A 26,311-nucleotide genomic window follows, 5' to 3' on the forward strand; every position below is an offset into this window, starting at 1 on the left:
TGTCGACAAATGTGGTGATCCCTTCGGAGACACTAATAAAACTCGATCGGGAATAAGTTCACTTTGTGACCCTCAAAAGTGATACGAATCTAAATCGTGACCCTAAACCATAAAATCGGATATCTTGACCCCCCCCCAACTCTTAAAACCGGAGCAATTTGACTCCCTCAGTAGTTTTGGAGGCGCAGGAGGGTACCCTGGTGACGACGCCGTCGGCGTTGCGGTAGTCGTCGACGACGGGGTCGTAGACGAGGCTCATCTGCTCGGCAAGGCAGGGGGCTTGGTCAGGGTCGCTCGCCGCCGCGTCATTCAGCCACAGCTAGAACCACTCATCCTTCCCTTCTCGCACGCCGCAGTGACGCGCCGCCGGTATCCCGCCCGGCACTGACCTACAACGACATCCTCTCGGCGCTCGCCATGGCCGACAACCACGACTCCGCGGTCACGCTCTTCAGAGCGCTCCGGCCTAACGGCGTCACGCCCGATGCGTAGTCATACGCCACCACCATGCAGTGCCTCTGCCGGAAGGGCACCCCCGATGAGGCCAAGGAGACGCTCGACGAGATGGTGGTGCGCGGCTTCCGCCCCACCGTCGCCACTTTCTCCGCCGTCGTCGGCTGCCTCTGCAAGCGCGATCGCATCACCAGGGCCATGGAGATGTTCGACACCACGCGCGCCGTCGGCTGTGAGCCCACCATCCGCACCTACAACAGCCTCATCGGCGGCTCTGCTACGTCGGGCGGCTCGAGAAGGCACTGGACCTGCTCGACAAGCTCAAGGAGTTGCCGCTCACCCGCCCCTGTTTGCTGCTGCCGCCACCAAACCCGACCACCGTCCGTCACCGCTGCTCCTGTGAAGAGATTACGGGGGAGAAAGAGATGAGGGAGGGAGAGAGAGGGAGGAGGAAGATATGGCCCCGCCGACCACCGCCTCGACCACCGCCACCGCCTGCCCTAATGTGCCGGCCTTCCTCAACCGCCGCCACCCCAAGCCCACTCACCCACGTCGTTGGTGCCCCTTTCCCCCTTCAAATCTGCCGCTAACCGGCCTCCCCGTCGACTCCCGAGGCTATAAAAAGCATCCCTGGCCTCCCCTCTTCCATTTCCCCATTTTTCCCGAGCTCCTCACGCCCCGCACCGCTCTCCCCACGCGCGCCCCAGCTCCGCTGCTCGCCGGCGATCCTCCAGCCGGCCGCCACCGCTGCTCTAGCCACCACCGAGCCGCGCCGACACCACCATCGGCATCGCCGAGTCGATCTCCACCCCGGCCCTTACTCCATTTTCCCGTCCCCGCCTCCGAAGCACTGCCGCCACGCGCACCACCTCTCTCCACCGCCGCTGCCGACTCCAGCCGCGTCGCACCGCCGCTTCGGTCGACGCCGACCCGCGCCATTGCCTCCCTCAGCTCCGCACGGACGAGGAGGACCTCGGCCGCCGCCCTGCTTCGCCGGAAATCCGCCGGAGCTCCTCCTTGCTCGGTCGCCGGTGAGCTCCTCCTCATATTGTCGTGGTCAGCCGTCGTTGCCGGTCACCACGCACCAGTCCTCCCCACTCTAACCCCTCATTTATCTTCCTCAGATCGAGGCCGAGCTCGTCCGTCCCTTCCCAGGCGCCGCTTGTCGCCGGAGCAGCGCCGCCATCCGCCGCTCGAGCTCCACCGGCCGCCTTCCGTCGTCGTCCCGTGTCACGCCCGGAAATTCACTAGTAATTTCCGAACTAATTTGTGCATAAAATCCTCGTCCAGGAATCAGCCGAGGTACACAAACTAACAATTTAATATAAAAATCCATCATAATAATAACGTTACATACTTACAAAAGAAAAGAAAAACAGCAGCGGAATTAACGGTCTAGCAATGGCTTCAGCTCCATTCCCACAGGCAGCTCAACTGGGGTATAAGCCAAACGTCTTCTCCTTCTGGATCCTTTCTCTTCAACTGAGGTTTGATGATTATTGCAAGGTGAGCATATGACATACTCAATAAGCCACACAGCAAATATGCAAGTGCACAAGGATACCAAAGGATGGCATAATATAGGCTCATTTGCAAAAGCAGCATTTAGCAAAGAGTTAAGAGTAGTAAAACAGTAGAGTAATTAATCAGAAATTTTAATCAACACTGAACAGCACACCCATGCTGCTCAGGCCCAACCATCCTGAACAACCATACCCGGCTGTACAGATCTAACTCCAAACCAGGAGCTAAACAAATTATTACCAGTTATTGCATCAATAATTATTTGTGAGAGGTGTGAGACTAATCACGAAAAACATTGCTCAACCCGCCCATGACTGCGGGCATGGCTATTCGAATAGTTTTACTCTGGCCAGATATGTACCACTCACTGTACCCACAAGATACGATTCCACACATGTTGCCATGCCCCGAAGTACCACCACGGCACTGCAAAGGGGGAAATCGTGACAATACCCTTCGCACAACACAACTCACCACACAGTGCACCATTCCTGGATCATAGTCACCCCCTTATAAACAAGGCATGGACTCCCCAGCGACCCCCACGGACTTCTCGCCGCTTCTCAGTCTGGCACCCCGCAATGAATCATGCTATACAAAAGGTAAAGCCGTTGCCCACGCTGGCTTGTTGTTGGCACGGTAAATGTTTCACAACAGTAGCTCGTGAACCGGTCCTTAATTATCATGAGCACGACCTTCAAAACCATATGCTCACAACCCGCCATTGTCAAGTTTTAATTGTCAATTAATTATCATAACACGATTAACCATCGTGAGCTACCATTAAATATAACCATAAATAATAATGTAGTATGATTCATCCCATTAGTGAGCTAATGTTTCTAAGCATGGCTAAGCAATTATATATATATATATATATATATATATATATATATATATATATATATATATATATATCATTTAGCTGAACCAAACCAATATACAAGGTTCTAGCTAATCAAATTATAACCCATAGGAAAATAAAATCATCTTCGGCCATTAATCAATTGGGAAAGGCTCACCACCCGATGATATTCGAAAATAAAGCATAAGTTGAAATAAAACATTAGCTTTAAACGGGTTCAACATGCTCAAAGGGTTGTTTGGGGGATCTGTGTGACTTGCCTTGAGCTTCTTCAAACACTCCTGAACCTTTTCTCAACGAAAACGCTCTCCTCCGGAACGTCGGAAACTAAAGCAAATGAACAAAATCAACAAAACAGTACAAAAACAAGCATAAATAGTACATGTGGATATTTTTAACATGTAGATCTTGATTTTATAAAAATTTAGCAACTTGAACCACTCGAATCCGAGTTACGATGATTTAGTTATGAATTTCCGAAGTTTAATCGATTTTCATCTAATAAAGAAAACTAAGAAAAGGGATTAATGATGTCATCGGTGACGTCATCGCCGGCCATGGCACGGCTTCCACGCGACCACCGGCAAAAGAGAGCTCGGTTGGGCTATCCGAGAACACCTACGCGTAGAGGACGACGACGCGAACTCACCGGTGCAAAGAACAACGACGGACGACGACGAACGATGGCCGGCGACGAGGTTCGACTGCGGCTCGGCTCGGGTCCCCGACGGCGACGGCGCTCCGATGGTCTTCAGCGGCTGCGAAGGGGTGGACGGGGTTCCTCTCCTTCGTGCGCACCCGACGGAGGCGACGGACGGCAGTGGCGACGATGCTAGAGGCGGCGCGACGCGACCGGAGGATCGCCGGCGACGACGGCGGCTAGAGCAAGGCGGCGGCGGCTCTACGGGCGACGGCTCGGCTTGGGACTTGGGGCAAACGGAAGAGGACGTCAAGGGGATGCTTTATATAGGCTTGGACTAGAGAGATCGGACTCCAAACAAGAGGATTTGAGCCGGAAAATCCGACGGTTAGTTTGGAGAGATAAACTCGAAAACGAATTCGATTTGGTTTATCCAGGCAAAATTAATCTCCGAGACTTTAGGGGAAAGGGAGAGGATAAGGTGGAGATGATTTCCCCTCAACTAATTTTAGGAAAACAGAAGAGAAAAGGCCGGATTTGGAGGGGAAAAACCGAGCCCACTCGGTCTCAGTTCGGCTGCAAGAGGTTGAAGATGAACAGTGCCCAAGGAAGCAAATTAGACTTTCTGCTGGCTGAGAACAGAACAGGGAAAGAAAAGGGCAGCTCGACTTGGGCCGGCTTGGGCTGCACAGCACGCGCGCGACGGAGAGAGATGTTGGGCTGAAATCAGCCCAACGGCTTAGGAGAGGATTTAAAAACTTTTTTCCAATTAAAATAATTATTGAAATGATCTTTGAATTGGTAAAAATACTTCCAATGCTCAAATGATTTCAAGAAAAATCCTGAAAATACTTGGACACTCAAAGTACTTAACAAGATTATAATCAGACCATTTAATGATTAATTTAATATGTGGGTAATTACTAAAATGTTCTTTGTATGATTAAAATTGGGAATTGAGCTACGGAAAATCCGAGAAAATTCCAGAGAGTATAATTAACCATGGAGAATTTAATAAAAATTAAATCCATCCATGCTTTATATTTAGGAAATTTTATTTCCCACATTTAACTTCACTTGTAAATTAATAAACATTTAATATAAATTCTAATAATAATTTATTAAATAATTTATAAATCCTAAAACGAAAATCAGGATGTGACATCCCGTCGCCGGCGTCGCACCGGTGGTCGTCGCCGGCGACCATCAGGCCGTGCGTTGTTGCCCCGGCTGGCCAGCCGGCTGGCACTGCTCCCGCTAGCCGTGGACCGTCCGATCCCCCTTCGGGGCGATCCCGGACATCCACGTGGCCTCCCCGGTGCCGCCCGCGTCGGTGCCTCCGTGGCGCCACGTCGCCGCCACCTCCGCTCGCCCGTCCGTCGTGGCCGCCACGTGTCTGCCACGTGGTGCGCATGGACTTGGTCCAGAGTGCACCCGCCTCCCGTGAGTCACTGACGGGTGGGGCCCGCTTGTCGGCACCACCCCTTCCTCTCGACTGACGCCATAGATGATTTAATTGCGCAATAAATTCGTTAATAATTATAGAAATTCATTTAAATGGCTCAAAACTTCCAAAATTCATATCTAATTCATTCGAACTCCGAATTGAGCCATTCAACTTGAAAAATTCATATAAAATTGAGCTCTACATGTTTGTTTACTTTTTATGTACTGTTTTCTTGGTGTTTATTAGTGTTTTTCCTCGTTTTGCGTGCCAGCGTGTAGAATCTGCCGTTTCGGAAGTCCGCGGTCGCAAGGAAGATAGTTTGGAAGATTGTTTGAAGAAGCAAGGTAAGTCACACATTCCCCTTGAGCATGTTGATTGTAATTTATAAATGTTTTACCGTTTGCAAATAAATATGCATGTTTTGCTAATTACATGGGATCCGGGTATTACCTATCTGCTCGCTTGTGCCATGTTTACTTGATATCTGACCTTTGTCAACCTTGGGTAATAAATCGACTAGCTTGTGTTACTTAGGTTAACCTAGCTAGAACTATATGCTTAGCCATGCTTAATTACCACTAGCTCAATTGATGGAATAATTACAGTATTAAACCTTTTTAGTATCTTGACGAGCTGCATGCTCGAGACATTTGGCCATGTTTCATGACCGTAATTATCCAACTAAAATGCAATTGAATGGTGGGTTGTGGGTGTATGGTTTTGCTAGTCGCACCCATGGCAATTAAGGATCGGTTCACGGGAAACCCTGGAAGACTTACAGTGCTTACCACAAGCGGGAGTGGGTAACTGCTTGATCTGAAGTATAGCTCGACCCTTTCCTAGGCACCGGTGGCGAGGGTGGGCGTGATGGAGTTGGGTCGGCCGAGGTGTCCGGTTGTCCAGCTGTCAGATTCACCGCGGCGCACGAGGGGACCGCCTACCTTCGGGATAGGGGGTGGGGGTGAAACCTTAGCGTGGTGTGGATGGTTAGGGGAGGGTTATGCAGAGGGTCTTGTCACAATCACTCGACATGGTGACGTGTCTGCGCGGGCGCGGTGACATGCCGGTGAAATGTGTCTTGTGGGTATAGTTGTGCACTTCTGGCCAGAGTAAAACTATTCAAATAGCCGTGCCCGCGGTTATGGGAGATCGACCAGATTCACCGTGATTAGTCTCACACTTAATAAGTCGACCCAATGCACTGTAGTTCAGGTGGGTTGGTTGGGCCTATTCAACGTGGTGTAGCGTTGATCAGTGGAGATTTAATATTACCTTAATTACTCAATTGTTTTACTGTTTGCTTAATAAAATATTTTACAACTGCCTTTATGCAAATAGCCTCAAACCATCCTTGTATCCCCTTGCACGTCTGCATCTTTGGTGTGGCTTGCTGAGTACGGTGGTTGTACTCAGCCTTGCTATTAATTGAGTCTATTTCTATATATCTCCGAGTCTCACGTCACCAACACTATTCTACAAATAAAATTATATACATTAATAGTTGAAACAGGTATGATACAGGGTAGCCCGATCTTGCAGTGACGACGAATGATAACTCGAAAGTAGCAGCTAGATCAATCCTCGCAGCAACCTTGTACCCGTGCACAACATCTCAACGACGTCAATCACACGCACTAGTACAGATTGTTCTATCTGTGACGGCCCCTAACAAGACTGGAATTTGCGGGCCGTCACTAGGAAGTAATCTTAATCGGGCCGATTGAGATATGGTTGCACAGCCATGGTAGATCGGCATAAAACTAGAGCCCGTCACAGATGACACTTATCTGTGACGGACCATAGTTGAGGCCCGATTGAGATGAGGGTTCTATATCTCAATCGGACCCTAAAAGTAGCCCGTCATGGATGACGGTTATCTGTGACGGGCTCCAACTAGAGGCCTGATTGAGGTAAGTTTAATGCCCGCCACAGATGACACTCTTCTTTGACGGGCTTTTATTAAGGCCCGATAGAGATTACTTGTATGTCCGTCATGGTTGATTGTTTTAGGACCGTAACAGATATTTGTTGCATAGTATAAATACCCCGCACCACCTAGTGTAACTGTATCCCGTTGTTCACTATTTTGGTGGGAGGCTGTAGGGGGCAATTTTTTTGTTTTTTTCCAAGGAAAACAGAAAATTCCCAAAAGTGATCAAAATAGAGCAATCAACTGAGTAATATTAATCATGGGTGGAAAAGACAACCAAAACATGTGACATCTAATTAAATTCATGTGTGGAAAGACCACTTGCGCAGTTGCGCTTTACTTCTAATTGTAAGTGCATGCATCTCTTTGTGTATACATGTGTATCATTCATCCTATGTTTTGGAACTGAGGTGACAACGTTACAATCCGTACTCCCGGAGGGACGACTTCCCGGCACCTACACATACTGTACCAGAATGAAAGTATAGGTTACATGAAATTGGACGGTAGGGAATGGTACGTATATATGAAGCTAACGCCCACAAAAGGCGACAGCATATGGTTGTTACTGAGAGACCAGGGGCGGTACCACCCATTAGGCGGGGTTGGACGGCCGGCCCAGCTATGGCCCACGCCGCCTCAACCCACCATATCCTTCTTGGGCCGCCTACCACCGCATCCAATTCACAATTGGCCCATAAATAAGCAGCCCAAGTGTCCAATTTTAATCCTGCGTATGTGATGCTTTCTGAATCAATTCCTCGACACTGCTCACCCCCGTCCCCTACTATAGTTAGGTGCCTAATGTTTCTCTCTCTCTCCCTTCTAAGCAAAATAATAATCATCTTATTCTGGGTATGCGATATCTTCTTATATATTTATTTTTTAAAAGATATCTATCAACCATGCTTTATGAATTGACTCATATTTGCAAATTGATATGTTTACTAGTATCTTTTTATGTATGATGAATTATGTATGGCACAAAAATTATTACTTTATTTTAATATCATTTTTGTTTTTTGTTTGCCTTAATTTATTATTGATTATACTATATGTTTATATGATTACAATATAAATATGGTATTTTTTGCGTTTAGTTGTTTTTATTGAGACGAGCATCTTCGCCCATCTTTATTTTAATCCTGCGGCCGCCACTATGAGAGACACATCCATACAAGTCCAGGCATCCAATTTAAACCCCTCTCTAACTATTCTCCACGTACCAGAGAAGCATATATATATATATATATATATATATATATATATATATATATAATTAGTCGCACCATCTGGTTACATTTAATTTCCTGGCCGGTGTAATTTGCAATTGTTGCGCATCGTACAATTCAATGACAATTTAAACTGTCTATAATATATATATTCAAAAGTAAAAGACTATCGTTATCAAAGTATCAGTGCATCGACGGCAACACACTGTGAAATATATACTATATGGACTGTTATATTGCTTGGGCATTTAGATCAGGTCGATCAGTGCCGGTTCGTAAGAGCCATCAGTACCGGAAGTCAACCCAGGCACAAAATTTCCAGCACTGATGACCCCTCTCATCAGTGCCAGTTCTGGACCCGTCACAGATTGAGCTTGCGAGCATCTTGGGCAAGATCAGATTAACTCATCTGTGCCAGGAAATAATTTGAATCCGGCACTGATGATTGTATATCTGTGCTGGGTATTAGTTTGAATCCGGCACCGATGGCTTCATACCTGTACAAGCTATACATAATAACCTGCATCGATGTTTTCTTTTTCGAGATTAAAAAAATATAAATAAAGGAAAAATTGCAAAAATAAAAAAAAACATCCCATAAGTCACTTGAAATTTGACATTCCACCTTATAAGTTGTTGTAAATACCCATCCTTAGTTAGTCTTGTTTAAAAAACCATCCCAACATACACATGTTTAACTGAATCTGTCTGTTATTGGTGATGTGAGAGTTACCACAGGCGAAGCTAGCAAAGTCAATCTTCTCCAAGTGCTTGCATTAGACTTATTTTTCATATTTGATTTAACTTTTTTTTTTGCAAATAGCGAAACTCACTACGACAACGTTTAAGCTCTTGTCCGCAAATTTATCTGTGGAATCTCACAATAGAAAATGTCAAGAGTGTACTATGGAAGTATTTAATTTTGGTAAAATTCACATTGACAGCTCACACTTATGAAAACATATGGTTTGGTTAAGCATGTATGTTCTGGGGTGGTTTTTTAACAAAACTAAGCAGGTGGGTGGGCATCTGCCGTCCTCCCACCGGCCTCTCTGTCACGTCCTGATAAATTCATCCCGAAATAAAAATCATTCACTAAAAGGAATAATAGAATTAATTAAAATTCGAAAAGAAATTGGCAAACACTAAAATATGTACTAGAAAATTTGAATGTGGCCTGGAGAATTTTTCTTAAATTCTCCTTGGTCTAAAAGGAGCTCTCAAATATAACTTGAATTTTCAGAGCAACGAAATTATTTATTAAGCAACAACAACGATTAACAAAGTTTACTAAAAAGAAAAACTAAAAATAAATCCTGCTTCCTCCTTTGGGCCAAGTCTGGCCCAAAGCCTCCCTCTCTCTCCCTCGGCCCGTGGCTGAAGTCCCTCTCTCCTCCCTCTCTTTTTCCTCCCCTCTCTCCCTCGGGCCGCCCTTCTTCTCCCTCCTCTCCTCTTCCCGCTTGGGCCTGCCCCGGCCCAAGCCGAGCGGTCGCCTCCCTCCATCGCGCCGCACGCGCCCTGCGCGTGCGCCCTCGTGCGCTGACCGCGCGACCGTGTGGGTCCCACCCACCCGGGTCGTCTTCCTCCTCCCGCCGGCCTCCCTCCTCTCTCCCGTGAAACTCTATCTGTTTCCTCCCTCAAATCCGCGCGATTCAAGCATTGGATTCCAAAATTGATTGGGAGGATTAATCCCCTTTCCATCCTCTTCAATTCCCCCTAATTTCCCTCATCAATCGCGCATCATTGCACCCGGAACGGCCGCGCCATTCATGGCCACCTTCCATGGCCACCGGCCGCCAATCCCGCCGCCGTTCCCCGCTCCTCCTGTGGCTAGCTCGTTCCCCTCCGCTATAAAATGGAACCCCCTCGCTCCGTTCTCTCGTTTTAGCCTTCTCCCGCGCCTCCCCGTGGCCGCACCGCCTCTCCCCGCCGCCCTCCTCTCTCTCCCGTGCCGCCGGCCACCTCCAGCCGCCTCTCCCTCCTCGCCTGTGCGCTGGTAGGCTGTGCTGTCGCCATCCTCAGCGTCGCAGCCGCCTCATCTCCCCTGGCTTGCCCTCTATTTCTCGCGGTGACCGCCGGAGGCGCGTCCTTGTCGACGTCCAGTGCCGTTGCCGCCATTGCACCACCTCCAGCCACCTCTGCTGCCGTGCCTGAGCATCGGTCGGCCATTCCGTCGCCTCCCTCAGCTCCGCGGCGTCGTCCTCCTCCCCGGCATCACCATCTCCTCGCCTGAAGCTCGCTGGAGTGGTGTCCTCGCCGGCGGGTAGTACTTCCCATCCTCTGGCCGGCTTCTGTTCCTCGTCGGTGCGACGGCCAATGTCGTCGCCATCACCTTCGGCATCGCAGCGGCGACGTCGTCCTCAGCATCGCCTTCCCTTCGGCCGAACCCGCCGGCATTCGTCCTTGCCTCCTCGCTGGTTCCCAACGTCGTCCTCTCGTCGTTCCCGGTCATCGTGGTGTTCGTCCCTCCACCAAGCCGATCGCGTTCGTCGTCCGCGTCCGTCAAGTGAGCCGCTGCAGCCCCGTCGTCGTCTTCGTCCTCGACTCCGCGTCGTCAAGCCTTGTGCCGGCCTCGTCTCGCCTTCGTCCAAGGATCGCCGCCGAAGTCGTTCCCTCGCCGTTCGCCTCCGTCGTCCCCTAGCCATCTCCGCCGTGCCCGTTCGCCGTCGTCGTTCCCACGCCTCGTTGCGTGGTGGTAAGGGTCCTCCTCTCGCTGCCCCCGTCCTCGTCCTTTCGGTGTCGCCCGTGCCCGTTGTGTGGTTGTCGACCCCGGTACTCGTGTACCGGTGTCGGTAGTCGTTTGTGTGTGCGTGTGGTGACCGTGTTAGTGTGCCCACTCAGTAGCCGCGTGGTTTCCACGTGTGCAGCCCGCATGGTGTCTAGTGGAGTCCGTTTGTCGGCCACTTGCCTCGGTTGACACACGGGGTCCGCTTCCGTCAACCCGTGGACCGTCTCTGTGTACTCGGTCTACTGTGGTCTCTTAGGTTGACATGTGGGGTCCGCATGTCAACAGCGCAGCCTTCCTGTCTTTTCCAGGCTAGCACTTATACATGTTTTATAGTTACAAAACCTAATTACAATAATTTGTAAATCTCCATGTAACAACATTAAACTTTGGATGATCATATCTTGGTCATATGAACTCCGAATCGAACTGTTCATGTCTCCTAATGTTTGTTATAACCTAAAGAACCCTGTGCTTTCTTTTTATGTATTGTTATTGCTTCTTTATAGGGTTTAGCTTTGCTTGTGTGCTTCGCGTAGCTCCTGTCGTTCCGGAGGTTCCTAAAGCGTGGTTCGCGGTCGTCGCCGAAGGTTCGGAAGGCCGTTCTCTCTGAGCAAGGCAAGTCGCATCATCCTTGAGCATATTGAATCCCAGTTTATAAAATTATTTTGATTTAAATTATTGCATTACCGCTTTATTTAAATTCCCGCGTTATCATTGTTTTACTTAGCCATGCCTATTTACCTTTGTTATGACCTTATTATTATTGCTATTGTTATTATTACCTTGTTCACCCTAGGATAAATAAAACCCCAACTAGTGGGTACTCCATTCATGGTTCCACTAGTATGAATTTAGGTAGATGCTTCGCTGATTAATTAGGCAACATTAGGTGGTTTTATAAACTTTAGACTTTGGGAATTCTCATATCACTTGGACACTATAGAATGGTTGTCTTACGGTGGAATTGGACATACCCCTCTCTTTCTCTTTCAAAACCCCTAAAACCTGTTTTCTGGTGGGGTTTGGGTGCATGCCAGTTATGGGAAGTGGCACCCCGGCCAATATAAGGATTAAACTCGGGCCTCTGTTGCAAAGCACTACCGTACTAACCACATGTCTAATGGGTAAGGCTTAACTCGGTGCTTAGTCTAGTCCTAAACAAAAGGACACGGATAGAGATGGATGAAGTCGTTGCGACGATGGATATCTCTGAGGCAAATGAAGGCTACGCGAGCTGCGACTCGGTAATCGAGATGTCTAGGCAAATGAAGGCTACACGGGCTGGTGTCCGTTAGTCGAGATGCCATGGCACTGGACTACTACGCGGGTGGTCTCACCCCTATGTGTGTGGCGCACCCGATCTAGGTCTTGTTGCTAGGGGCTCAATCCTGGCCTGCCTGTCCGGGATACCAGCCATAGGCAGGGTTGGGTCAGTACTTTTGTTCACGGCTAGGATGGGTAAAGGGTTATGTCACGTTTTTTATGATGGGTTCCAATTGCAATGGAATGCAGAGTAAAGCCATGTCTTGTGGGTAAAGATATACACCTCTGATCAGAGTATAATCTATTCGAATAGTCGTGCTCTCGGATATGGGCAAGCCTAGCAATGTACCCAAGTTAGTGGTTTAATTCTTAAAATTTTCTTAACAACTAAAATATGGAATGGTAGGCCTGGGTTGGCTTGGGACGAGCTGGGACCCAGGTCGAGTTGCCAGTTCGGTCCGAATCATTGTAGGCCTTGGGTTAAGGCAGGTTCGTGAGGGTTCACAGCCTTGATTAATAATATTGTGTAGCTTTAGGATCGTGTTTACAAAATAGCTTTGAGCAACTAAGTGTCTTTCAAATGATGTTTACTGCAAAACCTAACCCTATTATTATTACTCCTTGTACCCCTTGCATTAATCATGCATCTCCCGGTGTGACTTGCTGAGTACTGTGGTTGTACTCATTCTTGCTCAATCTTTCCCCCCCTTCAGTAAGAGAAGCTTTGGAGAAGAAGTCTTAGGTGGAGTCCTGGCTTATACCCTAGTTGAGCGCCTGCGAAGATGGAGCCGTAGGCCCGCTAGTCCGCTGCTGTTTATTTTTTATTGTCAGGCCTTAAGTGCCTTGGTAATAATGTGAATATTATCGATATAATAAAGATGTGTCTTTTGTATCATGTTTGTGTGGTGTACCCCGGCTTTTTCTGGGACGGAGATTAATACACTAGCGTTCTGGAAAAGGTATTTTTCCGGGCACGACACTCTCCCTCCTGGTAGCTACGCGCGGGCCGCAACACTGTCCCCTGCACGTTACCACTATCTGCGCCATCCCCCCTCCGGCCACGATGGCTTCTCTCTCCTGGAGGCTACCACTGTGCCTCTCCCCACCATCATCCCCCGGTACTCGACCCCGGTCAGATCTGACATGGAGGCACTAGATCTAGCTGCGGAAGCACCGGATGCGGGCACGACGGTGCCGGATCCGCCACCTCCTTCGCTGGGGAGTGGGTGCGTTGTCACCACCTCCGGTCTCCGGTCACTGCACCATCATGCCGCCTCTCCCATACCAGAGACAGGGCGCCATTGCAATTAAGCCAAGCCGCCGCTATCTCGGTGTTGACGGTCGTTATCGATCAGTTTCGACCATAAATATTATCAAAATAAAGGAGAACTAGTTATGCTTGCAATGCATATACATGTTAGAATAATAATATTCCACTACTATAAGGTTTAGTAACCTTTTTTGCAGAGAATAACTATAAAGTGGAGGAGAATCGACCACAATTCAGACGATAAATCAATCGGATGATGTCGAGAACCAAACTTACGTATGAATGGGCCAAGAACTCAGAATTAACACGATGAATTGGGCCAAAATTCACAAGTCTAAGGAGTGAAGCAACGGAGGAGGCCACGAGCCGAATTTGGACCAGGTTGGGTTGGCCCCTTGTTCGGCCGAACTTCCCGTGGCACCGTTGGATCCAGGTTTTGGCTGGACGGCGTGGATCACTCCCAAATGACGGTTGAAGGGCAATTCCGACCATTCCAACTGCCACAACCGTCATCAGCAACCTATAAAAGGAGATCACTCTCTTCACTTCAATACACACTCCAAGCAAGAGCTCTCTCGTATTCTCTCAAGTTAGTTTAGTGTTCTTAAGCTAGTTGTCACATCCTGATTTTCGTTTTAGAATTTATAAATTATTTAATAAATTATTATTAGAATTTATATTAAATGTTCATTAATTTACAAGTGAAGTTAAATGTGGGAAATAAAATTTCCTAAATATAAAGCATGGATGGATTTAATTTTTATTAAATTCTCCATGGTTAATTATACTCTCTGGAATTTTCTCGGATTTTCCGTAACTCAATTCCCAATTTTAATCATACAAAGAACATTTCAGTAATTACCCACATATTAAATTAATCATTAAATGGTCTGATTATAATCTTGTTAAGTACTTTGAGTGTCCAAGTATTTTCAGGATTTTTCTTGAAATCATTTGAGCATTGGAAGTATTTTTAACAATTCAAAGATCATTTCAATGATTATTTTAATTGGAAAAAAGTTTTTAAATCCTCTCCTAAGCCGTTGGGCTGATTTCAGCCCAACATCTCTCTCCCTCGCGCGCGTGCTGTGCAGCCCAAGCCGGCCCAAGTCGAGCTGCCCTTTTCTTTCCCTGTTCTATTCTAAGCCAGCAGAAAGTCTAATTTGTTTCCCTGGGCACTGTTCATCTTCAACCTCTGGCAGCCGAACTGAGACCGAGTGGGCTCGGTTTTTCCCCTCCAAATCCGGCCTTTTCTCTTGTGTTTTCCTAAAATTAGTTGAGGGGAAATCATCTCCACCTTATCCTCTCCCTTTCCCCGAAAGTCTTGGAGATTAATTTTGCCCGGATAAACCAAATCGAATTCGTTTTCGAGTTTATCTCTCCAAACTAACCCTCGGATTTTCCGGCTCAAATCCTCTCGTGTGGAGTCCGATCTCTCTAGTCCAAGCCTATATAAAGCATCCCCTTGACGTCCTCTTCCGTTTGCCCCAAGTCCCAAGCCGAGCCGTGCCATGGCCGGCGATGACGTCATTAATCCCTTTTCTTAGTTTTCTTTATTAGATGAAAATCGTTTAAACTTCGGAAATTCATAACTAAATCATCGTAACTCGGATTCGAGTGGTTCAAGTTGCTAATTTTTTCTAAAATCAAGATCTACATGTTAAAAATATCCACATGTACTGTTTATGCTTGTTTTTGTACTGTTTTGTTGATTTTGTTCATTTGCTTTAGTTTCCGACATTCCGGAGGAGAGCGTTTTCGTTGAGGAAGGTTCAGGAGTGTTTGAAAAAGCTCAAGGCAAGTCACACAGATCCCCCAAACAACCCTTTGAGCATGTTTTATTTCAACTTATGCATTATTTTCGAATATCATCGGGTGGTGAGCCTTTCCCAATTAATTAATGGCCGAAGATGACTTTATTTTCCTATGGGTTATAAAACCTTGTATATTGGTTTGGTTCAGCTAAATTATATATATATATATATATATATATATATATATATATATATATATATATATATATATATATATATATATATATATATATATATATATATATATATATATATATATATATATATATAATTGCTTAGCCATGCTTAGAAACATTAGCTCACTAATGGGATGAATCATACTACATTATTATTTATGGTTATATTTAATGGTAGCTCACGATGGTTAATCGTGTTATGATAATTAATTGACAATTAAAACTTGACAATGGCGGGTTGTGAGCAAATGGTTTTGAAGGTCGTGCTCATGATAATTAAGGACCGGTTCGCGAGCTACTGTTGTGAAACATTTACCGTGCCAACCACAAGCCAGCGTGGGCAACGGCTTTACCTTTTGTATAGCATGATTCATTGCGGGATGCCAGACTGAGAAGCGGCGAGAAGTCCGTGGGGTCGCTGGGCAGTCCATGCCTTGTTTATAAGAGGGTGATTATGATCCAGGAATGGTGCACTGTGGTGAGTTGTGTTGTGCGAAGGGTATTGTCCCGATTTCCCCCTTTGCAGTGCCGTGGTGGTACTTCGGGGCATGGCAACATGTGTGGAATCGTGTCTTGTGGGTATAGTGGTACATCTCTGGCCAGAGTAAAACTATTCGAATAGCCGTGCCCGCGGTCATGTGCGGGTTGAGCAATGTTTTTCGTGATTAGTCTCACACCTCTCACAAATAATTATTGATGCAATAACTGGTAATAATTTGTTTAGCTCCTGGTTTGGAGTTAGATCTGTACAGCCGGGTATGGTTGTTCAGGATGGTTGGGCCTGAGCAGCATGGGTGTGCTGTTTAGTGTTGATTAAAATTTCTGATTAATTACTCTATTGTTTTACTACTCTTAACTCTTTGCTAAATGCTGCTTTTGCAAATGAGCCTATATTATGCCATCCTTTGGTATCCTTGTGCACTTGCATATTTGCTGTGTGGTTTGTTAAGTATGTCATATGCTCACCTTGCAATAATCATCAAACCTCAGTTGAAGAGAAAGGATCCAGAAGGAGAAGACGTTTGGCTTATACCCCAGTTGAGCTGCCTGTGGGAGTGGAGCTGAAGCCATCGCTAGACCGTTAATTCCGCTGCTGTTTTTCTTTTCTTTTGTAAGTATGTAACGTTATTATTATGATGGATTTATATATTAAATTGTCAGTTTGTGTATCTCGGCTGATTCCTGGACGAGGATTTTATGCATAAATTAGTTCGGAAATTACTAGTGAATTTCCGGTCGTGACACTAGTGGAATAGGAATATAGTAGAAATCAGGAGTCCGGAAGCCTTCGGAAGAGTTCGGGTATGGCTCTAGTACTTTTCCTTTCCTCTTTTGTAAGCTTTATACTTTTATTAGTAGAATATTCTTCTGTATACATTTGTGTATTGAAATACTTTCCAAGTATATGAATGTCTACTTTACATTATGTTGATGTTATACTGAATATACTGCTAACTTATTGTTGGTATTTCTTAACGACATTACTAGAAATATAATTCCCAGCAATGACGCAGAAATACTCATGGTATATTATGGTTACAGAGTTTATCCGCAAGCGCACGGATATATCATTATAGCATTTCACCCGAGAGTATTCCAAGGGTATCGTATTTATTTTATCCCGTGGGAAGATCATGTAGAGAGAACTTGACTAATAATTTATATATGAGTTGTGATAATCATATTCTAAGCAGGGTTAAGATAATCTAAGGGTAGAGTGACACACAAGCATCAGCTACTCATTCTCATAATATGTTATCTAAGCTGAGTGGAAAGAAAAGAGAAAGATAATATATTCCTATACTTCTAATATACATAGTATACAAACATTCTAGTTAACTGATATACTAGCTAGTACCCTCTATCTGATGCCCTCCTAGTACTTCGAGAAGCCACCCCTGACTGCCGAGTTCCTTATGACAGCCCGTTATGACCATATAACCGGGGCTAAATACGGAGGAATACCCTCCCCAGAGAATTAACTTTGGATTATATACACGCGCGGAGGAATATCCGTACTGAGCTGTCACCATTAGCGGCCACTACTACAGAAAGGGTAAAAGGTGCCGGTTCGGAAACCCTAATAGGTGTCGGTTTTCCAAACCGGCACAAAGGAGGCGGCACGGATGATACTTATCATCGGTGCCGGTTCTAGAACCGGCACCTGTTAGTTAATAGGTGTCGGTTTTGAGGTCAAAACCGACACCTATATGGTCCTAATAGGTGCCGGTTCTAAAAAAAAAATGCCACGTGGCTGTCATCGATGCATATATGACATCGGCTCAAAGATAAATGATATGTCATCGGCATCTAACCGATCGACTATCGTTTATGGATTTAATCACGGTTTCTTTGTCTTTGTTTCTTGTTGATTGCAGGATCAAATCAATTGGCATGCTCACACACCCAAAGACAAGTTTTGGACCAGCACTGGAGTTAAGCAGATCTCCCAGGCCTCGTGTTTTTACATCAACACGCTTTAGGCACGCCTGGTGGGACCGATTGGAAGTCAGAATCACAACAGCGTTCTCTCATGGCTGAGAAACCACTAGCATCGCCATCCTCAGCTGGCAAAGAGGGTCCTCCCAAATCTAGGATCCCGAAGCTTGGTGGGTCTGACGTTAATGAGAGCAACATCGTGCCCATCACTTTGGACAAGTTGACGCCTGAACAAAAGAAGGATCTTGAGGCAATGATGCAGCAGACACAAAGCTAATTCTTGAACTCATTCATGGAGACTCGCCAAGGAACAATTGTTCAGAGGTACAAGATGAAACTAGTTGTTGATGTTCCTGGGACAAGTTCTTCCAAGGATGGAGAAGTACAACAAGTCTCGGATGGTACGACTCAATCAGGTGATAAAGGTGCAGCAGATGGTTCTCAAGGGGTTCAAGGTGATGGTTCTCAAGGAACTTAAGGTGATGGTTCTCAGGGATTTCAATGTGAGAATCTTAACCATGATGGCAACACGGCACAGCTACAGTTTAACAACATTCAAGAATGGATTGACTATGTCGCGCAACATGCTTTGATTTATCAATCTGGAGTGTTAGTCAACACTTTGTCAAACATGGTTGATGGCTCAATAGCTTAATACCAGGCTACAGGACCGGTCTATTTGCCAGGAGGTGTTTTCACGAACTATCAGCCCTTGATCACTAATAATCAGCCAGCTGTTTAGCCAATTCCTCCCAATGCACCATCGGCTCAACCGACAGCACCTGTATCAGCTCTTGCACCTGTTGCACCATCATCGGCACCAGGTCAACTAATTAATCCTCGGTTGTTGGTGGGAGAGCAGCCACAACATAGTGGACAAAAATGTGAATCGGCTAATCCAAGACCAAGTTGCAGCTATGTTCTTGCCAGCTCAGCCTACTGTTGACCCAATCCAGCAACAGCCGATTCAACAGACGCCACCGAGGTAGCAGGTTGTGCAGCCGATTCAACAAACACCACCAAGACAGCAGGTTGTGTAGCCAATTCAACAAACGCCATCGAGGCAACAGGTTGTTCAGCCGATTCAGCAGCAAGGTTTGATGAATGCATCGGCTAGGTTTAGAACACCTGACAATCAGCTAAGGCAGCACGCTGCGAATCAAGTTGTCCAAGAGCATTTGGTTCATAATGTGCAACCAGATCAAACGGTGAAACCTCAAGTTATTCCCGAACATTTGGTGCGCAATGTACAACCAAACATTCAGAATTATCAAGGGGGCAATTTAAATTATCAGTATCAGCCTCCATCGCCGCAAGTTCAATATCAGCAAGGAGGATCGGCTTAGCCTCAGTTCGCTCCTCAATACAATCAATTCGAGCCCGTGCCACAACAATCACAGGGGGTGCCTCAGCAACGACCATGGGCCGATATGATTGCAGATGTGATGAGAGAGCAGTTTGGGCTTAAGCCGAAGGATGCTGGAAACTTGTATCGGCATCCATACCCTGAGTGGTTTTAGAGAGTTCCATTGCCTAACCGATTCAAGGTTCCATATTTTTCAAAATTCTCAGGCAGGACAGTGTTTCAACCTATGAACACGTTAGCCGATTCTTAGCTCAGAGTGGTGAAGCATCGGCTGTGGATGCCTTGGTTTTCTTCCTTGCCATGTGGATCAATCAACAGTTGGGCCGATTTGGAGAAGCATTTTCATAGCTATTTCTATAGTGGGGTTCATGAGATGAAACTGTCGGATTTAACGGCGAGTAAGCAAAGACATGATGAGCCTGTGTAGGACTACATTCAAAGATTTAGAGAGATGAGGAATAAATGCTACAGCTTGAGTTTAATTGATGCCTAGTTAGCCGATTTGGCTTTTCATGGTATGGTAGCTCCGATCACGGAGAAGTTCTCGTCTCAAGACTTTGATAGTTTGTCACATCTTGCACAGAAGGTAACCCTGCATGAGCAGAGGTTTGCAGAAGCCAGGAAAAGCTTTTAAAAGGTCAATCATGTCTGTCCCTACATGTATGGGTCTGATGACGATGATGATGATGATTTTGAAATAGCAGCAGCCGAATGGGTTAGAAGTAAGAAGGTTATACCATGCCAATGGGTGAAGAATTCTGGAAAAGAAGAGAGGTATGACTTTGATGTTACCAAGGCTGATAAGATCTTTGATTTGCTACTTCGGGAGAAATAGATTGAACTTCCTGCCGGTCATACAATCCCATCGGCTGAGGAATTAGGCAAGAGGAGGTATTGTAAGTGGCATAATTTTGGGTCTCATTCTACCAATGATTGTAAAGTCTTCAGACAGCAGATCCAAGAGGCTATTGAAGGGGGCAAAATCAAGTTTGATGACTCCAAGAGGCCGATGAAGGTTGATGGCAATCCTTTTCCTGTCAATATGGTGCACACAGCTGGCCGAACAGCCGACGAAGGAAGGGCTAGAGGTTTTCAGGTGAATTCGGCTAGGATTATCAATAAGTATCAGAAGAAATATGACAAGCAGCGGGAGAGGCATTATGAAGAAGACGATGGTAGCTTTAATCCTCATTGGGGTTGTGAGTTCTTTAGATTTTGCTGGAATGAAGGTATGAGGTTGCCGTCTATTGAAGACTGCCCTGGGTGCAGCTATGTTACAGAAAGTTCAAGCCGATCGTATAATAGAGGCAATCGGCTAAGGCAAATAAGAGTTCCTGTTGATCAAAGATTGGGTCCAGTGAACCAAGATCGTGGCCAAGAGGACAATGAAGACAGGAAGACTCAATGGTGTCCTTCTGGTATTTTTACAAAGAATCAGAAGAGAAGGGTTCAAATGTTGAGGAACAGGGAACGCTTTCAGGAGGTTGAGCAAGAAATCAACCATTGGCTGAAGGAGACGAAGCCGAAGCAGGAGTGGCGCGTTAAGAATCAAGTTCCTACAGCAGACGAAGCCACAACCGATGAAGCAAAAAGATTGGCTAAAGGGAAAAGTGTCGTGACTGCATCGGTTAACATGGTATTCACGTTACCTTCTGAATTTGGGGTCAAACAAGCCAATGTTGATGAAGTTGAGGAAGAATCAGCTAAATTGATTTTATCATGAGAACAAGAAGTCTTTAAGAAACCAGAAGGGACGGAGAATCGGCATCTTAAGCCATTGTATGTAAATGGCTATATCAATGGGAAGCCGATGTCTAAAATGATGGTCGATGGTGGGGTTGTGGTGAATTTGATGCCTTATGCTACATTTAGGAAGCTGGGCAGAAATGCTGAGGATCTCATCAAGACAAACATGGTGCTCAAAGATTTTGGTGGCAATCCATTAGAAACCAAAGGAGTTTTGAATGTGGAGCTGACAGTCGGCAGCAAGACTAACCCTACAACATTTTTTGTCTTCGATGGGAAGGGTTCCTACAGCTTATTGCTTGGAAGGGATTGGATCCATGCCAATTGTTGTATTCCTTCAACCATGCATCAATGCTTGATTCAGTGGCAAGACGACAAGATTGAAATCGTGTTAGCCGACAAGTCAGTCAACGTTGCTAGTGCCGATTTAGCTCTTTGGGAGATGCCTGGTCTCGATTGCTTATCTGGAAAAGTTTGGGATGGAGATTTTCTAAAAGTGTCCAATTGTGATATACAACCAATTGAAGATGGAGAGCCCAAGCTTTTATTTTGAGGGTGTCGTGGAGGGTTCAAATGTCTACACCAAGGACACAGTAGATGATCTCAATGACAAGCAAGGACAGGGTTTCATGTCGGCTGATGATTTGGAAGATATTGATATAGGTCCAGGTGATCGACCAAGGCCGACATTTATCAGTAAGAACTTATCTCCAGAGTTTAGAACCAAGTTGATAGAGCTCTTAAAGGAATTCAGAGATTGCTTTGCTTGGGAGTATTATGAGATGCCAGGACTCAGCCGATCGATTGTTGAACATCGGCTACCTATCAAACTAGGGGTTAGACCACATCAACAGCCTCCGAGAAGATGCAAAGCCGATATGCTCGAACCTGTCAAGGCTGAGATTAAACGTTTATATGATGCTGGTTTTATTCGTCCTTGCCAATGTGGGTTTCTAGTATAGTTCCTGTTATCAAGAAAAACGGCAAGGTTAGGGTGTGCATTGATTTCAGGGATTTAAACAAAGCTACCCCCAAGGATGAGTATCCAATGCCAGTGGCCGATCAGTTGGTTGATGCTGCTTCAGGGCACAAGATATTGAGTTTTATGGATGGAAATGCAGGATATAATCAGATTTTCATGGCCGAAGAAGATATCCATAAGACAGATTTTCATGGTGCAATCGGCTTATTTGAGTGGGTTGTAATGACTTTTGGCTTGAAAAGTGCTGGAGCTACATATCAAAGAGCCATGAATTATATATATCATGATCTGATCGGCTGGTTGGTTGAGGTTTACATTGATGATGTGGTTGTTAAGTCTAAAGAGATAGAGGACCACATAGCCGATTTGAGGAAGGTTTTTGAGAGAACTAGGAAATATGACTTGAAGATGAACCCGACAAAGTGTGCTTTCGGTGTATCGGCTGGCCAGTTTTTGGGATTTCTTGTTCATGAGAGGGGGATTGAGGTAACTCAAAGGAGTGTTAATGCAATCAAGAAAATTCAGCCTCCAGAGAATAAGACAGAATTGTAGGAGATGATCGGCAAGATAAATTTTGTTAGAAGGTTTATTTCTAATTTATCTGGAAGGTTAGAACCTTTTACACCATTGTTAAGATTGAAAGCTGATCAAAAGTTTACTTGGGGAGCAGAGCAACAGAAGGCTTTGGATAGTATTAAGGAATATCTTAGATCTCCTCCAGTTTTGATCCCTCCCCAAAAGGGGATACCTTTTAGGTTATATTTATCAGCCGGTGAGAAGTTAATCGGCTCAGTTTTAATTCAGGAGCTTGAAGGAAAAGAGAGGGTTGTGTTTTATTTAAGTCGTCGGCTCTTGGATGCAGAAACAAGATATTCCCCTGTGGAGAAGTTGTGCTTGTGCTTATATTTTTCTTGTACAAGGTTAAGGCATTATCTATTGTCCAACGAATGCACTGTCATATGCAAAGCCGATGTCGTTAAGTACATGTTATCGGCTCCATTTTTGAAAGGAAGGGTTGAAAAGTGGATATTTTCCTTAACGGAATTTGATCTTCGGTATGAGTCACCGAAGGCAGTCAGGGGGCAAGCTATAGCCGATTTTATCGTTGATCATCGTGATGATTCAATCGGCTCGGTTGAGGTTGTGCTGTGGACATTGTTTTTTGATGGATCAGTATGCACTCATGGTTGTGGTATCGGCTTGGTTATAATTTCTCCTCGGGGGGCAAGTTTTGAGTTTGCTTATACTATTAAACCTTATGCAACTAACAATCAGGCTGAGTATGAGGCAGTTCTCAAAGGGTTGCAGTTACTCAAGGAAGTTGAAGCCAATGCTATTGAAATTATGGGAGATTCTTTGCTAGTGATCAGTCAATTGGTAGGGGAGTATGAGTGCAAAAATGATATATTAATGATTTATAATGAGAAGTGCCGAGAACTGATGAAAGAGTTTCGGTTGGTGACTTTGAGACATGTATCTCGAGAACATAATATTGAAGCTAATGATTTGGCCCAAGGGGCGTCGGGATATAAGCCGATGATCAAAGATGTCAAAATAGAGGTTGCCGCATTAACATTCGATGATTGGAGATATGATGTGCATCATTATTTGCAGAATCCATCTCAATCGGCTTCTCAGAAATTGCGATATAAAGCGTTGAAGTATACTTTATTGGACGACGAGCTCTATTATCGTACGATTGATGGGGTGTTGCTTAAATGTTTGAGTGCCGATCAGGCTAAGGTTGCAATCAGTGAGGTTCATGAAGAAATTTGTGGCACTCATCAATCAGCTCATAAGATGAAGTGGTTACTTCGACGTGCAGGATATTTTTGGCCGACAATTGTCACACCCTGAAGTTCTTTCCCAAGCCTAAATTGAAGTTACTAGCCGTCAACCCGTGCCTTACACAGGTTATTGGTAGTGGTAGTATAAAGATCAAAATTTTAACCATACGTTCACTACGTTGGCCATATTCGAATTGTAGCATGTTAGATTGAAATAATAGTTAACTACTCCCTTCGTCCCAGAATATAAGCATTTTTAGAGTTAGACAACGGTTATTAAGAAAGTTGGTACAATTAAATAGGGGAGTGTTGTGGCTGAAGGAGAAGTGGAGATAGCTGGAAAAATTGAATGGTGGAGGATTGTGATTCGTTAAGAAGAGAATGTTGGTGGTAAATTGTTATATTTTGGGACAAATTCTAAAGGCTAGAAGTTGTTATATTTTGGTACAGAATGAATACTACTTGTTAATTATTAATTTCGAATCAAACAAATGCTAAATTTGTGATACATCCAACTTTTTTATTTGATATTGTGGAATTCTGGAATTAATTAAGTATTTAGTTGTGTCTGTGGTCGAGTTTAAATTTAAGTACACCCTGTAATTTAATAATTTTGAAATTAAAAAAAAATAGTTATACTCAGTATGGACCCTAGAAGATATAAGATATATGTAATTAGCTTTTTTGTTTTATCATTCCCAAAACTCATAATAATAATTAGTGATCTATGGTCTCTTGTCTATTTGTACCGGTTAAGTACAAATTAAAGAGTCTACGATATTGCCAATTGCATGTTTTATTTTTTCACAAACCCCAAATAAAACCTAATGTTGTGATTTTGCGATTTTGCCACCATACATGCTATTTAAGGTGAATTTGGTCACGTCTATCAGATCAAGCCTAGATTGTTTACTCTTGCTGCAAGTAATTCTCATATGAACCTACGTAGTACATGATAAATATTTGTTTACGTGCATGATTATTTGCTTAGTAGGTTTCTAGCTAGTTCAAATGGATAAACCGTGTGTATGATTAATTCTGAATTTCGTTCTCTTTACGTCGCATGATTTATTATCGAGAAGAATATTTATCCCAAAGAGTCAGGATTGCTAAAATTATGGGGGTCTTAGTTTCAGTCACGTCATGTATCCTATATGATACTCTAGTAAGTATGCTTCTCTCTCTCTCTCTCATTTCCTCTTCCAAGTAGATAATAATTAAATTAATTTTACTCCTAATTCTTATAAACTGTGTACTAAAAAACAAAAGGTAAATATTGAAACTTATAATGTAATTATAGTTTATGTTTTGAAATTTAGCGTGTAATTAACTACAATGCAAGTGTATGCAATATATTGTAGTTACCCTTCGGTTTTCATAAAAGAAAATGTATCTCCAAATTAGGCTGCTAAATTATACTTGTAAATGAAGCTCTATATATTAACTGAAATACTTGTTAGGAAAAATTGATATAAGGACTAACCCAAACGAATGAACATGAACACTGAACAGTAAGCTGCAAACTACATGTACATATGCATTGCATACGGGATATACCGCGCATATGGAAAATTAAATATAGTTGATTGCATTCAGAGAATTATAGATCAATATATTTTTATCTGCTTCTACTGTCATTAAACAACTTGTCAAAATCAGACAACTTAGAACATGCAAGTTTAATGGAATAAAAAAACACATTCAATATGTAAAAGATGATCAGCAAATAGTTGATCATTCCAATCAAAACCATAAATTGAGTGCGTCCTAATTAAATAGACTGCTAAATATGTATTGCAAATTGAACACGCAAACCATGCAAATTCAAAGGAATACGTATATATGTATATTGTAGATGCAGCAATAGATCTGTAGCAGATGCAGTGACGGATGTGCAAGTAATTTTTTATTTTGTAGCAAACTTTTTTCCCCCAAAATTCATTTGGTTAAATTTCGTTTCAGGTTAAAATTTATTCAATCTTTATGGAGTAAAAACAGTACGTCAAACCAGAGACTTAACAGGGATGAACGATACCTCTGGAGCGATCACTGATTCACTGGAAACTTTTAACTTCTCCTCATGATTGAGGCAAATTGTCGCTGATCGGGACCACAGTCTGGGATCAAGGTCGACTGCAGCCTATGCATATCTCATCGCCCTCGCTCACGTTCTTCTCGATCGCGTTCGCCGTTTCTTTATCGCTTCTTAATTTCCAATCTGATTTCTCACGATGGAACTTGGAGATAAATTAGATGGATTCTGTCCTTCCATCGATAACTGGATAGATAGGATTTGCAAGGAGCCCACTGAGTTTAAGATTGATTGGCCCACGATGTTAAAGTATTGCAGGATCTACGGTGTAGATTAAACGACTTATCTAATTGATGCTCAGATCTTTCTGGTTAACGTGAGAGCTCCAAAAAAGTGTCCGATTAGTATAGGTATAGATAGATAGATAAATGGTCTCAAGGAAATACCGGTGTAAAGCAAGAGTAAACCCTAATAAATTAATGCAAATAATAACCGGATTTGGCATGTGGAATTTTTCTTGAGTTCTACATGTCGAAATACGCTAACAAGATTTTTAGTGGAATTTTGAGAGCTCTGGAAATAATTTTAACCAATTAAAATTGATCACAAGCAATATT

The 26,311-nt window shown here is 44.4% G+C and overlaps 1 long non-coding RNA gene across 1 annotated transcript; it reads right to left on the reverse strand.

The window, feature by feature from the left end:
• Positions 1-1,756: 1,756 nt before the first annotated feature.
• LOC136356463 (uncharacterized) lies at positions 1,757-4,098 on the reverse strand. Its single transcript, XR_010741296.1, has 3 exons — positions 3,492-4,098; positions 3,103-3,169; positions 1,757-1,935 (listed from the first exon to the last, which is right to left on the reverse strand). It is a non-coding gene; the product is annotated as an uncharacterized lncRNA (long non-coding RNA).
• Positions 4,099-26,311: the final 22,213 nt, after the last annotated feature.

This window comes from Oryza sativa, chromosome 5 (assembly GCF_034140825.1).
Source record: "Oryza sativa Japonica Group chromosome 5, ASM3414082v1".
Classification (NCBI taxonomy): domain Eukaryota; kingdom Viridiplantae; phylum Streptophyta; class Magnoliopsida; order Poales; family Poaceae; genus Oryza; species Oryza sativa.